The sequence below is a fragment of the Carassius gibelio genome, chromosome A1 (assembly GCF_023724105.1).
Source record: "Carassius gibelio isolate Cgi1373 ecotype wild population from Czech Republic chromosome A1, carGib1.2-hapl.c, whole genome shotgun sequence".
In the NCBI taxonomy this organism is placed as follows: Eukaryota; Metazoa; Chordata; class Actinopteri; order Cypriniformes; family Cyprinidae; genus Carassius; species Carassius gibelio.
Window position 1 is genome coordinate 9,803,742 of NC_068371.1, and position 13,165 is coordinate 9,816,906.

General features: G+C 36.5%; 1 pseudogene; it reads left to right on the forward strand.

Moving 5' to 3' along the window:
* The first annotated feature begins 581 nt into the window (after window positions 1-581).
* LOC127987712 (GRB2-related adapter protein-like) lies at window positions 582-13,156 on the forward strand (annotated as a pseudogene).
* The last annotated feature ends 9 nt before the right edge of the window (window positions 13,157-13,165 follow it).

A 13,165-nucleotide genomic window follows, 5' to 3' on the forward strand; every position in this document is an offset into this window, starting at 1 on the left:
ATAACAGTCCAACACATGCACAACTACAGCAAGCACTCTTAATAAGGGTCATGCTGTTGGCTCAAACAGAAAACTGCCAGAGGATATCAAACATGTGTCCCCACCAACAAGATTTATAATTTATTTTTGCACATAAAAATACTTTATAAAAGAAGTTAAATAGATTCTAAATCGTAGACTATTTAGTAGCAGATCTGAGAACTGTAAATATATATTTACAGTTGTTTAGAACATATATATTAGAGAGAGATGGAAATAAAGAGAGAAAGAGAGATAGAAACAGATTGGTGGATTTTGATTTAAAATGATAAATAGATTGGACCACACTGGGCAATTGTTGGATTGAATTAAGACATGAAACAAATTCATATAAGTGTTTGACCTTATTATTATTATTATTATTATTATTATTATTATTCTTTTAGTGTATACTATATAGAATTATATCTGAGGCATTTGAAATGAAAGCAAGTGATATTCTGATCTGGTCATAATACCCACTTTAATTCTTACTTTCTCCCTTCCCTCTCTCTCTCTCTCTCTCTGTCCATCCCCCTCCATTCCCTCTGTGCACAGCTGTACTACGGAAGACACACATTCTCACAGATTCTCCATCAAAATTATGCTTCTTCAGTTTTCCACTTGATGTTTTTGTCGCCCCACTTTTTCTGTGGTGAAGGCTACTCATCATTCTTCTACAAATTATTTGTCTCAATAAGCCTCTCCATTATACATCTCCACACTCCATCGTTTTTAATCATCTCCTTTACCATTTCATCTGTTTTCATTTGTGCTTGCCCTTTCTCATTTCTTTGTATCTGAACTCTTTCTTGTTTTCATCCCGAGCTCATCTCCACTTCACTGCCTGCCTCTTCTTTTCTTTTTCTGTTCTTTTTCAATGGAGGCTGAGGCACTTTACAGTTTCAGAGCGACTGAATGTGATGAGATCAGTTTCCAGAAGGGTGACATCCTGAAGGTGAGTCTGAGTGAGTGTGTGTGTGTGCATGCAATAGTTTACTGTGGATATGTAGCACACATAGATGCAACTGTAAGTATGCTGGTGTGCATGATGCACCTTTGCCGAAAATACTAGATCAGTTTCGTGGGAGTGTGTGTATCAGTGTTATAGCATGCATTTCAGAATAGATATCTGTGTGATTATGTGATGATATATGTAGTTGGGCAGCTTGTGGGATGGTACAGTACAAGCCAATGTACTTACCATGTATGGTAATGGCAGTAAAACACACTGCCATTGTCAGCTATTTGTTTATGTGTTATTTGAACAAAATTATTTGTATAGGTTTGCAAATTGTTTTTGGTTTTTAAATTACCAAATTATGTTATCTGGGGAATTACATACAGTTACCATGGATACTTGAAAAGTATAAAAAATTTCCACTACCTAAACAAATCCCTTATTAAAGGGGTCATATGATGCTTTTTTAAAAGATTATTATTTGGTGTAACAGAATATGTTGACATGCTTTAATGTTCAAAAAACACATTATTTTTTAAAAAGGTCCTCTATGCCCCACCTCCATCGTCATTTTCTATAAAGTCTCTCTTTCTGACAAGCGCAGTCTGCTCTGATTGGCCAGCTGAACCAGTGCATTGTGATTGGCCGAACACCGTAAGCACTCGTCGGAAATGTACGCACCTTTTCATAAATGTGAACTTCAACTTATAAATGTAAAGACAGTTAATAATTTTACCATCTGTTCAAGCCCCAAAGGGGAACAGAGCTGGGTGACAGACAGTGATAAAGCTCCTATGTGTTTGCAGTACACAAGCCACGGATGGCTAAGACAGATGACTCCACTGTGTGACACTCTCTCTCTCTCTCTCTCTCTCTCTCACACACACACACACATACACACAAGTGATGCACAAAACTTCGGATTTGAACATTCAATAGCAAATACTTAAACTAAAACAAAACATACTTACAGTAGCTGATTCAGAAGCGCCAGTTTGTTGTAGCAAAGTCAGAATTGCCTCCTCTCCAAGGTTCACGAAATTGTCCATAAAATGTGTTGCTGTTAGGTTGTAAGTAAAATTAAAGATTCCTAAATGCATCTTCTTTCAGAAAAACAAATAAAGTGCTTTTGCTTTCACCCAGATACACACAGCACCTCCCTGACATGGCTGCATTATGCAAATATTTCCACATAGTGACATAGACATGTTGGGGGGAGGGGGGTATTTGAAAGAGCTCTTTTAGGGGGACATGGCAGAGTCATAACTATTTTAATTTTAGATTTTAAGATTTAAATAATTATTAGATTTTCTTTATCTCATAAAACCTCAGTGATTAATGAACCATGCTTTTGAAAACCATTATTCTTACATGAGGAGAAATATCTAACTGATAGTGGACATCTGCATACTGATCTTATGCTTATTTTAGGTGACAAACATGGATGATGATCCAAACTGGTACACGGCTGAACTGTTTGGTGGGCGGGGCTATGTTCCGAAGAGCTATATCAGTGTAAGACCTCACACGTAAGTATGACAAACGTGGCTTATATGTGAATGACAAGGCAAAAGTCAGAAACTCTGCTATTGCTGCAACTATACAAACTAGCTGGGACTATTTTCAGGCGCTGCATAATGTGGTTTTGAATTTTCCATTTGTGTTGGGCAAGGTGGGTGGTGACTGCATCAGCTGGAAAGGTGCTGTTGGATGCTCAGCTTGAGCAAGTTTAGGGATGGGTTAAGGATTATATTGTTAGATTTTTTTAAGAAGTTAGGATTTCCCAGCATTACACCTCACTGTGATGTCATATGACTCACAAATAGCTGTGGGCGTCGCCTTCCCCAATGGTGTGACTAGGATTGAAACTGCTGGGTAAGGACTTCCTTACCCTTCAGTTTTACCATGACATGGAAGACTGAAAACCTTGTGAGACATTGAGGATTAGCAAAAGTCAGTCAAAGTCCAGACCAAACCCCAACAAACAGGCTGTGGCTTGATCTAAACATGGCAGTTTATGACTGAGAAACTATACCAATCATTCTGAATGAAAAGGATGAGTCAATCCATGATTGTGATAAAAAAAAAAAAAAAGATAGGACTGATTGAGATCAAATGCTGCTTACGATAAATGCAGATGAAGCTACTTATTAAGCAAAAGATGCTAGAAAGTTTTCTCATAATTAAATAGGTTATGTCACTATATATCATGCAAGAACTGAAGCATCCGGTGAGAAAACAAATGCTCAAACCTCTTAAAACTTACAGTTTAATTCTATAAGAAATTTTATATATAAGGGGAATCAATCCCTCTGGGAAAAAAAGAGATGTTTTTAGAACTTAGAAATAGAATATTAAAAAGGTTCACATAGCTTTTTGTGTTGAGTTCACCTATTTATTATTTTAATCAAGTATGTTTATTTAAACTTAAAAATGTAAGTTTTAAAAATGTAAAATTTACTGTATTGCAATATAATTTGGCATCTAAACATTTGATCGTGGCACAAGCAATATCAAGGTCATAGGTTAATTTCCCAGGGAATGCATAAACTCACAGCATAAATGCCTTAAACAACACTACGGAAATAAAAAAAAGGACTGAGGAAAACCGGAAAATAAACAGAGGGGAGACACGCAATTTAAACTTTTTTAGGTCGGACACAAAACACAACAAACTGACCATTTTAATGTAAATATCTTTTGAAAATTTTTTTCTTGATTAAAGAATTTGTGTTAAAATAAAAAAGTGTACTGTACCAGTAGTTGCAATTCATAAATATACAACAACATGATGCTGAACTGAAAGATGAGTTTTTATTTTGCAGGTGGTTTGTGGGTGGAATATCACGGCAGGCTGCAGAAAATCTTTTGAGACCGCTGGAGTGTGGAGCGTTTCTCATCAGGGAGAGTGAGAGCACACCAGCAGTTCTCCGTGTCTGTCAGGTCAGACGCACACTTACAAATGAATGCATGCATATGCATGTGTGTTAATGTGTGTCCTTTTTACCCTAACTGGTTCTTCATTACCACACTCTAATTAGAGTGAAGTGCATGGAAGTGTATTGCTCTGATGTAATCTTTTTGCTCCCAGCACTCCAGAACCTATTTAAACAGTTCAGAGTTCTCTAGGTGGAAACTGAAACCTTTTAGATATTCCAACCAAAAATAACATTTCGTAACACTTTCTAGGAAACCTCTACTAAAAAAGTTAGGCTTTCTGGGCGGTTGCTAGGTGGTTATTGCCCAAGTCAAAAGAGCCTATTACGTTTTAATCATATTGTGGACTGTAAAGGGATAGATTACCCAAAAATGTGTACTCTGTCATCATTTAATCAACAGTTATTACAAACCTGAAATTTCTTTCTCCTTTTGAAAAAAATGAGATATTCTTAAGAAAGCTTATGTTAGAATTCTATTGAAAATGTTGGCAAGTTTTTGGAGAGTGGACATAGATTATTTTTAGATCGCTTTGCTGTACACCTCTGAAGACCTGACCTAAAACATTGAATCCTACGGAGACAGAGAGAAAGAAACAGAAAGAGAAATCAAGGGACAGTTGCAACACAGTCGAAGCAAAATGAACCCAATTCTGCCAGATATTAGTACCTTCTAAAAAGCCTGAGTACCTGAGGCCATCCCAGATGTCAGGTGTGTGTTTACATGTGAAACAGAGGGAGAGTGAAAAGAGAAGGAGAGAAAGATAAAGGAATAATCATTATATGTTCCTCTAGTTTACAAAACCAGGGACTCCCGGTGTAAAACAGCTAAAATTATTTTAGGAACATATAATATTAATGCTTGAAAGATGATCAGCAAATGTTAATTCAGAAAATTTTTATATATCATGTCTACGGACGCCCAGGGGATGTGTTTGATCGCTGGTGAAAAGGTGTTTTGTGTAATTAAGCAGAATGCAATATTGACTAGTCTTCACTCAGGAATGAACATGGGTCAAAGATGAAAAATGGTTTTCAAGCATTAAAAATTTTTTAATACAGCTTTACATTTTTCTGTAATGACTATCATACATTTGTATATTGGTTTACAGAAAAAAAAAAAAATACAAATCTTGCCAAGTATATTTAGAACAAGACATTTAAAAACTAAGCAATTGTTTTAAACCGTTTTAACATTGTTAAAAGTAAGAGATGTTTCTTCAGCACATTTAAAATTATTTCTGAAAGATCATTTGACATTGGAAATTAACATATACATGTACACACACACACACACACATCTCATCACAAAAAATACATTAGTTTAAAATAAAACAAAATGCATTTGAATAATTTCAAAATTTTACAACACTTACAAAAAAAAAAAAAAAAAACTACCCAATTTTGACAGTAAAATACTGTTTTCCGTTAAAAAAGTTATATACTATAGCATATTTCTTCTCAGTGGACTCAAATGAAATAAGTTCTTAAACTCAAACTGTTTGAGGCAATCAGTTTCACAAATGAGCACTAGTTAATTCACAGGGTAGTATTATGGTAACATACTCTAAAAATGAAAAGCTGTAAATTAACGGTGCAGGGCTGTAAATTAACAGAACATTACTGGCAATTTTTACTGTATTTTTGATAAATTAATGACCTGAGCATATATGAATCATTAAAAAATGCATACCAACCCTAATGAATAGAAGCATATTTCAGCAGTTTTAACCTATAGAAAATGATTAATGGGGTCATTAGTATATTTTTTGGACATTTAAAATTAAAAACTCTTTAAATACAGAAACCACAATGCAAGATGAAAAGCTGAAAATTTATTTGAGACAGTTTTGAGTTGGATCTTGTGTCTTAGAATTACAAATATGGGTCTAGTCTAATATCGAATTTCTAATGACTAATCTAATCCATATCTAATCCATATAGACTGTGATTATACTGACTCAGTCTTGCTCTCTAAACATGCCCTGTTGTTTTGATGACCTTCAGTGTAACTCAAATACACATACACAAATCCACATACCTGAGGCAGTTCCTCATTCTGTCAGCATTTCTGTCTGAACAAGCACAGTGATCCATGCAGTATTGCATGGGCTGATGAGCATCTATCTGTGTGTGTGTGTGTGTGTGTGTGTGTGTGTGTGTGTGTGTAAGCAAAAACCCACACAGGTTAAGAGCAGGTGTGGTAGGGTGGAGCTGCCGGGTGATTAAAGACACCTGCCGCAGGCACAGGGTGTGAGTCAGTGCCTGCACTTTTCTCACTAACACAGTTAACACAGTTAATAGCATGTTTTCAAATGTCTTTTTCTGTAGAATGATTAATGTTGAACCTTCATTATAATATTGATCAATACCTTGCATTTATATTTTTTACAAAGTAATTTTATTTATTTTACTTTTCTTTTGGTAATATTTAACTTACAATAATTTATGTTAATTTATGTTAGGGATGATAACTCAGATCATTATCTAGTCTTGTGTATACTCTATGTAGCTAAAGTTTCAAACTCAACTACTTTTACAAATATGGTAGAACCATCACTTCTACGAAAAAAGAAAAAAAAAAGCTTTTTAAAATAATCCGATTGTTCAGAAAAATTGGATGTTGTAACAGAAATTGACTCTCTCTTTTCTAACACTTTAGATACGGTTGCTCCTGTATGCTTAAAGAATATTAAGGAAAACAGTTTGACACTGTGGGATAATGAGCACACTTGCAGCCTAAAGAGAACAGCCCAGAAAATGGAGTGCAGCTGGAAGAAAACAAAACTAGAGGTGTTTCATATTGCATGGAGGGAAAGTACTTCCCCAGAAAAACAGAAAAGCTTTAAAAACAGCTATATCAGCTTACTTTTTACCTCTAAGTAGAAATCAAACATAACCCTAGGTATTTATTCAGTACAGTGGCTAAATTTACAAAAAAATAAAGTATCAACAGGCACTGACATTTCCAAACAGCACAGCAGTAATTAGTTTTTTACTTCCAAGATCTATAAAATTATAAACATTCCGCCGTCAGCTATCATGCACTGTAGATCCCGAGGAACAATTCCACACATTTTCTGCTATAGGAGAGGAAGAATTTTATAAACTTGTTAAATCATCTAAACCAACAACATCAATGATAGACTCTGTACCATATATGCTACTAAAAGATCAGATAGATCGTCTTCTTATTTATTCGTCATTGTCATTAGGATATGTTCCAAAAACTTTCAAACTGGATGCTATTAAGCCTGTTATTAAAAAAACTTAAAACTTGATCCTATAGAATTAGTTAATTACAGACTATTTTTTTTTGTTAAATATACTAGAAAAGGCAGTATCCAGATTTAGACCGTATCATCATACTGAGACTTCTCTGATCAAAGTTACAAATTACCTGCTCTTATCATCCGATCGGTTCGACACTATCAACCATAGCATTCTATGGAATAGATGAGATAATTATGTTGGCATTACTGGAATTGCAATGGCATGGTTCAAATCAAACTTATCTGATCATCAACAGTTTGTAGCAGTGAATGATGAGGTATCATATCAATCATAGGTGCAGTATGGAGTACCACAAGGCTCAGTTCTAGGACTACTGCTTTTCATGCTTTACATGTAACCCTTGGAAGATATAATCAGGAAGCATGGTGTTAGCTTTCACTGTTATGCTAATGACACACAGCTCTTCATAGCCAGACAAAAATATACCAATTTGCAAAACTGACAGAATGCATAGTTGATATAAAATACTGGATGACTAGTAATTTCCTACTGCTAAATTCAGAAAAAACATCTGTTAATTATCAAAAACCTCTGCATTTAATAACCTAATACACTGTTACTAACACTTGATGTCTACTCTGTCAATTCTTCATCATCAGTTAGAAACCTTGGTTTTCTATTTGATAGCAATCTTTCCTTTAAAAGCCATGCTTCTAGCATTTGTAAAACCAATTTTTTTTTCCATCTTAACAATATATCTAAGTTATGACCTATGCTCTCAATGTCAAATGCAGAAAAGTTAATTCATGCATTCATGACTGCAAGGTTACATTATTGTAATGCTTTATTGGGTGGTTGTTCTGTGCACTTAAACTTGGGCTGGTTCAAAATGAAGCAGCTAGAGTTCTTCAGCTGCACTGGCTCCCTATTAAATATCGTATAAATGTTTAAATCTTGCTAATTACTTATAAAGCTCTGAATGGTTTAGCTCCTCAATACCTGAGTGAGCTTTTATCGCATTATAGTCCTTCACATAAACTGTGATCTCAAAACTCTGGCCATTTGATAATACCTAGAATAGTAAAATCAACTGTGGGCTTTAGATTCTTTTCCTATTTAGCACCCAAACTTTGGATCAATTGTTCTAACGTTGTTCGGGAGACTGACACACTTTTTACATTAAAGACCAATCCTTTTTTACCTGGCTTACACATAACAAACTATCACATTTATACAATAAAAATTTGTTAAAGGATTGTTGGTCTGCATTAAGTCAACCGGAACTGGAAACCTATTCTGAGATTACAGTAGCCACCCAGATGCACCTAGAGATGACCTTGACAGCCCTGAAAGTCAGCAGAGATCATGTCAACTAGATGAGCCCCAATAACAGATCCCCCGCAAAAACCATGTCACCTCGACGGCCATCAGTACAAGACCACGGGAACCACACTGGTCCCCTGCAAAATTAAACCACACCATTTTTTTCTGTCCAGAGGAGAACCTGGCTGAGTCTGGTTCCTCCCAAGGTTTTTTTTCTCCATTTCTGTCACTGAAGGAGTTTTGGTTCCTTGCCACTGTTGGCTTGCTTAGTTGGGGACACTTAATGTCTGGCAATATTGTCAACTTGATTGCACAGACACTATTTGAACTGAGCTGGATGATGACGTCACTGAATCAATGATGAACTGAATTTTACTGGAAGATTTAGTGTTTACCATTGTACTATATAAATAAAAGGTGACTTGACTGCTTTCTAGCGCTCAGCAATCAAATACTGCATTAACTGAAATGTGTAAGAGAGGAGCAAGTATTAGTGCCAATTATGTTTTTGGAAAACAGTTATTGGTTTTAAAACAATTTTCACATACTTGCAGGACATTGAGAAAATGCATGTCTTATTGTATTATTGCATCTTGAAAAGATATGCATATCTTCTAAAAGGAATAGACTCTTTTAGACTGTGACCTAATGGTTAGGGAGTTGGACTTCTGACCCGAAGGAGTTATAAGTGTGGGGAGTGAGTGAACAGCGCTCTCTTCCACCCTCAGTAACCATGGCTGAAGTGCCCTTGAGCAAGGCACTTAACCCCCAATTGCCCCCCGGGTTTTGAAACAAATAGCTACCCACTGCTCTGGGCGTGTGCGTTCCCTTCTCACTGCGGTGTGTGTGCACTTGGATGGGTTAAATGCATAGCACTTATTCAGAGTATGGGTTACAATACTTGGCAAAATGTCACAACTTTCACTTTTTTCACTTTTTCTGTTAAGTAAACATGGTGACATTTTTCTGTGGGCAGAGCTTAGGTGGATCTTCCCTTTAGGAAATATCTCCCTGACCATTTCACTAACACTAGGTCACCCAATGGTTACACAAAATCCAGGAGAGTTTTCTTGAAAACTGGAGAGAAAGACATGGACAAACTCAAACAACAATCTGATAACATACAGTACCAAACACGACACATATAAAGACAGGACAGGACAAGCATCAGGTGCAGCCACGCTGATTAGCTCATCAGCCTCACGCTTTCCGCAGCAACACTGAATGAGCAATCAGACAGGTAAAGAGAAACAGACATGCAGAACGAACACACAGATCCATGAACTGTGACAGTACCCCTCCTCCTAGAAGCGCCTCCTGGTGTATCCAGAGGAACCTACCTGTCGATCGTAATCACAGATAAGCGAATTATCCAATATGTCCCTAGCAGGAACCCAACTGCTCTCCTCCGGACCGTAACACTCCCAGTCCACCAGGTACTGAAATCCGCATTCCCTCCGCCTTGAGTCCAGAATATGTTTTACCAAATAAGTCGCATTGGTGGAGGAACTTGGACAGGCAGATTAATGGTAAAATGAAAAATGGGCTTTAATTTGGAGAAATGGAAGACGGGATGAATTCTCCTGTTTGCAGGAGGAAGTTTGAGGCGGATTGCCACCAGTCTAATAAACTTGGTGACAGTAAACGGGAGAATGAATTTGGGAGCAAGCTTATAACAGACGGAACGGAGATATTCTTAGATGAAAGCCACACTTTTTGACCAACGATGTAGAGGGGTATCTTTGACCGATGGCGATCGGGCTGGACCTTGATGCACGACCTTGATACGGTGGCATCTCTGGACAACGGCATGGGCAGAGGGGACCACAACTTCGGATTCCATACTCTGAAAGATAGGTGGCTGGTAACCTATGCTACACTCAAATGGAGGCCCTTGGATGACACCGGTAAAGAATTGTGTTCCAAACACGTTCCAAATCTTGGTTGGCCCCTCTCCGTCTGACCATTACTCTGGGGATGAAACCCAGAAGAAAGATGAATAGTTGCCCCTAACAAACAACAAAATTCTTTCCAAAATTTGGAAACATACTGAGGCCCCCTGTCAGAGACCACGTCAACCAGGAGGCCATGAATACGAAAGATGTGATCAATGACAGTAACTGCCATTTGTCTGGCTGAGGGTAATTTGCACAGAGGAACAAAATGAGTTGCCTTCAAGAACCGGTCCACCACGGTCAAAAATTCCATGTTACCCTGTGACGGCAGGAGTCCCGAAATTGATATTCCTTAATCTAGTTATAGGAGAATAATTTCTTGTTCAGACTTGTTCAGAGTCCAATTTGATTCAAGTTATTAACACTGTTCTTCTTCACCGTGATTCAAGAACTTGCTGAGAGCTGAAATGTTAAACTGTGATTTATTAGGCAAAACCTTGAATCAAACACTTTTATGTTCTGATTTAATAAACATGCAAGTGAAGCCAAAATCTACCCCTTTATCTTTAAAGAAAATAACACTTTCTTTCTCTCTCTCTTTGTAGTTATGGGGACCATGTGCAGCACTTTAAGGTACTGAAAGATAGATTAGGGCAGTTCTTCATATGGGATGAAGTCTTCAGCTCCCTCAACCAGCTTGTGGACTTCTACAAAATCAACAGCATTGCCAAAGAGAGAACAGTCTTCCTGAAAGAGCCTGAGAGATCATTAGCTGTAAGAGTCACATGTAGTCTACATGAGCACATGATGTTGGTGTATTGAGCAGGATTACTGAGGTGCCAAAGTTTAACTCTGGTGAACTCTAATCTGCGTTTTATATATTAGTTCCCCCCCCCCACCCCTAAATTTCAACTTAATTTCTGACAGCTACATTTTATATTTATGCCCAACATTTTTCACTTATTTCCTGTAATTGTGACTCTACTAAACTATTTCCTGTAAATGTCAGTTTTATTTCTTCTATTTGTAACTTTGTTTCTCACACTGGTTTCTCACAATTGTAGCAACTTTCTCATAACTGTAACAATTTTCTAATTTATTGCAATTTTTCCCCCTTGTAATTATGTCTTTATGTCACAATTACAACTTTATTCAAATTTCAGTTTTCTTTGAGTACAGTTTTGGCAACTTTCTCATTGCCTAATTGTGCGACTCTTTTCTAATAATTGCAAGTATTTTCTCCTAAGTAACTCCATTGCACCTTTTTTTCTCCTAATTTTTTTATTTCTGGTAATTGCAACTTTATTTCTCCTAGTCATGGCTTAATATCTCACAGTTGTGACTTATTTCACAATGTGACTTTTTAACACATTGTATTATTACTCTGAGGTCAAAACAGGCTTTCATAGGTAGGACAATGTTTTGTTTGACTGCTGATCCAGTGCACAGTCTTGTCGTGTCCATGATTTGTGTGTGTTTCTGTTTCAGAGGCCACGTCATGCCCATGCCCTCTTTGACTTCACATCCAATCGTGCAAGTCATCTACGTTTCTTGCGCGGTGATGTCATTGACCTGCTCGACTGTTCGGATGCTCAGTGCTGGAGGGGGCGGTGCCGTGGAAGAGTTGGCGTGTTTCCACCAGAGTACGTGCAGCCAATTTACCACTGAACTTTCTTTTTTCTGCATGTCACCATCCTGTACAGCTAAACTCACTGAATGAGAACCCAAGACATATTCATCAATTACACATACTCTTCATACATCTGAAGGTAAACTAAGCATTCTTCCTTGTTGATTGCTTTCAGAAAGCAAATCAGAAATCAGTTGTAACTTGCCAACAAACCAGTTTTGTAAAACCCTTTATAACTATTGTAACACCCTTAACAACTATTAAGGGTGACAGTTCACTGTCATTTACTCATTGATCAGCCACCATCTGAGCTTCCTGTCTATTCTTCATTCAAATACTTTCAAGTCATTTCAAATAAAGGTGACATAAGAATTTTTTTTTTATTGCACTTGATTTTTTAATTGATAATACAGAAAAATATCATGTAATTATTTTTTTCAACCGCAAGTGAACTATATTTACTATATATTCATAATTTATTTTTCATTACTGTGATAATGCCTTTTAACATACTTTTGAGGATTACTATTGACATTTTATATTTTAAATAATTTGCATGTTGATTTTTCTGTAATACTGTGGTGTTGTGGTGCTATCATACCATTTGATCTTACTTACTGTGAGTTTGGGGCAGGGCTATCATTAAATCATTAACATGTTTGTTCAGGAAGACCTCTGACTGATGCTCTAATGGAAAACAAATGTTGGATCCACCTTTGCCATGTGCAAATATTTGGGACTCTGGTACTGTTTATGATATTACCATAAAAATAAGCAATAATAAACTAATATTACTTTTTTTGAGTGACGTAATTAAAATAATTACTCTGTACTGGTCAGTTTATTTACAACAAGCAATGTGATTTCATTTATATTGACATGATGTGTAAAATATACAGTATATCAGCAAGAGAGGCTTTGTTGCAACGCTTCTGTTCTGACATGTAATGCAATAAAATATGAGTCAGTCAAACCACTGATTCATCTTTACATCTACAAACATATATATTGCCTGCACATATTTGAATAGCAAGCATTGCTATTTATGTTGTGTTCAACAGTTGTCAGTTGTAAAACATTGTAATTAATGTAAGGATCTGTACAAGCAAATACTCTGTCTATGAACTATCAACTCAAAAGAAAAAAATAAACATTTATTTATTATAAG